Source organism: Nylanderia fulva, unplaced genomic scaffold, assembly GCF_048542155.1.
Source record: "Nylanderia fulva isolate GAGA-0341 unplaced genomic scaffold, ASM4854215v1 Scaffold1667, whole genome shotgun sequence".
Lineage (NCBI taxonomy): Eukaryota > Metazoa > Arthropoda > Insecta > Hymenoptera > Formicidae > Nylanderia > Nylanderia fulva.
Genome location: NW_028189909.1, coordinates 1536 through 4986, shown reverse-complemented (window position 1 = coordinate 4986; position 3451 = coordinate 1536). Strand labels below are relative to the sequence as shown.

The window sequence follows — 3451 nt, the reverse complement described above, 5'->3', positions numbered from 1 at the left end:
CCGAATATATAAAAAAATTACGATCGTCCCCAAAAACGCCCCCGCCCCCAAAGTCTTCTCTGTTGGGGGTTTGGGTTTGTCTCGCGAAAAAGTACGTTCGACTCTCGCGTGCCTCGTATTCCCTTTTTCCCCCGGGGGTTTACGGGGGGCCCCTTTTTCCTTTCGTCCCCAAAAGCGCGAAAAATTTAAACGCATTTTTTATTACAAGAAACGGGGGCATTGCCAGAGTGGTTCGCAAGACCGAATGGCTCTTTTTGGGGGCGGCAAAACCCTCGTGTGGGGCCCCGCGCGGTTCCCTCTCGTTTGAAAGCGCAGGGGAAAATGGGTTCGCGTTTAACCGAGCATCTACCCCAACGGATACGAGTTTGGGGGAAGATTTGTTTCTTCCCGCTCGCTTTTTTACGCTTTGCAAAAATTTTTTGTGGTGTGTGGGGTTAAAGGGTTTAACAAGGGGGAACAAAAACGTCCCCCGACGTTAAGCATCCCCCCATCGCCCATCAGGGGGTCGGGGGTAAATCGCGCGGTCTCTGGGGACCGCGCTAAAAAAATTTGGGAAAAAATAAGAACCCGAGTTTTTTGATTTTGTGGATTTTTGAACGGAGGGGAAAGGAGGAAAAAGGGGAAGAGGCGGCGGCGTGGGGGGTTTATTTTTGCCTCCGTCGTTTTTTCCCCCTTAATAATAGCGAAAAAACACAGAGTGTCCCAAAAAAGGGTTTTTTTTTTTTGGAGAAAGACCGGCAAAAAAATAAAATGGCACATACGGCGGTGCGGCGGTCGGTGTTTCGGCAAAAAAAGCGCGCGGCGGGGAAAAAAAAACCCTAGCGACGGGGGTTTGGGCCCGTGGGTTTTTCCCCCTTGGGGAAACCAAACACGAAGCCCCCTGGTTGATCCCCCAGTATTTAAAAATGTTTGTCTCAAAGTTTAAGCCATGAGTCTCAGGCTTGAAAAATTTTAGGAAAAAACCGCGAATGGTCTTTTAAAAAAGGTTGGGGGGTAATTAGATTCCCCCCCCAAAATTTACTTGGATAATGAAAAATTTCTAGGCAATCCCCAGAAAACGAGTCCCCCAGGAGGAAGGGACGTTTTTTTAGATCAAAACCAATCGGGGGGGGGCGGCTCGCCGTTGCCCACCGTTTTTTTTTGGTCCCGAAAATTTTGTGGATCGCAGGGTTTAAAAAAACCGGCGACGCATTTTTCCCAAAGTTGCCTTATAATGCGAGGGGGGGTTTTTCTGGCCCGCCACCAGGGGTTGTAACGGGAAACGGGGAATTTTTTCGTTTCCGGGGGGGGGGCCCCGGAGAAACGGTCCCAAATTTCCAAAGGGGAAGGCAGCAGGCGCGGGAAAATTTACCCACCCGGCACGGGGGGGTAGTGACAAAAAAATAACGATACGGGCCCAAACCCAGGCCCCGAATCGGAATGAGTACATTTTAAAACCTTAACGGGCCCTTTGGGGGGCAATTTGGGTTTCCCCGCACCCGCGGAAATTTCCCAAACTCCAAAAGCGATAAAAGTTTTTCGGTTAAAAAGTGAGTTGAATCTGTGTGCACCCCCTCGGTTCCCCCCCCCGCTCGGGGGGTTTTTTTTAACTGGGTGGGGGGAAAAAGCCCCCGGTGGGTTTGCCTCGCGAGGGGCGGCCCAACTAATATCCCTTTTCCCCGGGGGCTTTTTTCTGGGGCGAGTGGGGCCCGGGGACGTTTACTTTAACAAATTAAGGCTTAAAGCAGGCTACCTTCGCCTAAAATGCGTGAGGGGTAAGGAAAGGACCTCGATTCTATTTTTTGGTTTTCGGAACCCGAGGTGGTATGATTAATAGGGACAGGTGGGGGCATTAGTATATTGCGACGTTAGAGGTGAAATCTGGATCGTCGGAGACGGACCAGAAGCGAAAGCATTTGCCCAAAAATGTTGTAATTATCAAGAACGAAAGTTAGAGATTCGAGGGGGTCAGATCCGCCCCAGTTCTAACCATAAACGATGCCAGCTAGCGATCCGCCGAAGTTCTCCGATGACTCGGCCGGGCAGCTTCCGGGAAACCAAAGCTTTTGGGTTCCGGGGGATGTAATGGTTGCAAAGCTGACAACTTAAAGGAAATTGACGGTAAGGGCAACCACAAGGAGTGGAGCCTGCGGCTTAATTTGACTAACACGGAGGAAAACTCACCAGGCCCCGACACCGGAAGATTGTACAGAGTGATAGCTCTTTCTTGATTCGGTGGGTGTGGTGCATGGGCCGTCTTAGTGTGTGGGTGGATGCGCTTTGTCTGGTTATATCCGATAACAAACGAGAAGTAGCACTGCTAAAAGAGGCGTACCTTATGGTATCGCGAAGGCCCCCGGCTTTGGCTGGCGGGTTTTACTACAACGATACAAACAATCTTATTAGAGGGACAGGCGGCTTCTAGCCGCACGAGTTGACGCAAAACATGGTCTGTGTGCCCGTAGATGTCTGAGCCGCACGCGAGCCTACACTAAGGAATCAGCGTGGGTTCCCCTTGGGCCGAAAGGCCACGGTAACCCGCTGAACCTCCTTGTGCTAGGGATTGGGGCTTGCCAATTGTTCCCCCATGAACGAGGAATTCCCAGTAAGCGCGAGTCATAAGCTCGGTTGATTACGTCCCTGCCCTTTGTACACACCGCCCGTCGCTACTACCGATTGAATGATTTAGTGAGGTTGTCTGCATTGCCGATGTTGCCGGGACAGATGACCAAACTTGATCATTAGAGGAAGTAAAAGTCGAACAAGGTTTCCGTAGGGTGAACCTGCGGGAAGGATCATTAACGTCAGGAGGTCCTGCTCTCGTCGAGAGTCCTCTCTTTTGGGAGAGACGGCGCGCTCGCAGCAGTCGGCGACTGAATGGACGCGCTGAAAAGGCGCTCTCAGAGAAAAAGAAAAAATAACGGATTTGACGGAATTTGTTGTTGGTTTGATATAACGAAGGACGCCGTCGCGCCTCTCTGACCGAAAGTAGTCGGCAAGCAGAAGCAGCGCCGCCCGGCGGTGTTCGACGACGATTCGGAGCGAGACGCTTCGCGATCACGCTAGTGTGTGTGCCATTCTTCGGCCACACACCACAGAGCGTCGATTCGGCGTTGAGGCGAACAGGTGGTAAAACCTATGGCCCGCGCACGCTGTGTGCAGCACCCTACGACGTTCGTCGACGAGCGCCCTCCCCGTTGTAGCGGGCCGGGGCAGCGGTTCAGCGTGCCGAGAACACACCGGTGTTCGACCCGCGAGTGCCGAGCGAGAGGACCCCATATATATTATTAATATATATAGTAACACAGAAAAGGGAGATCGATGATATTGTCGACCAATCTGTCAACTGTGTCGGTACGCGGTTTCTGCAAAGAGCTTCCGCACCGGCTCTCTACCGTTAGGAGCGTACCCCTTCGAACGAGAAACCCCCAATCTACCCTTTGTGCCGTTAGCCTTCCCTGGGGGAGGGGGG

The 3451-nt window shown here is 52.1% G+C and overlaps 1 pseudogene; it reads left to right on the top strand.

The window, feature by feature from the left end:
- The first annotated feature begins 877 nt into the window (after nt 1-877).
- Nucleotides 878-2780, top strand: LOC146723812 (small subunit ribosomal RNA; annotated as a pseudogene).
- Nucleotides 2781-3451: the final 671 nt, after the last annotated feature.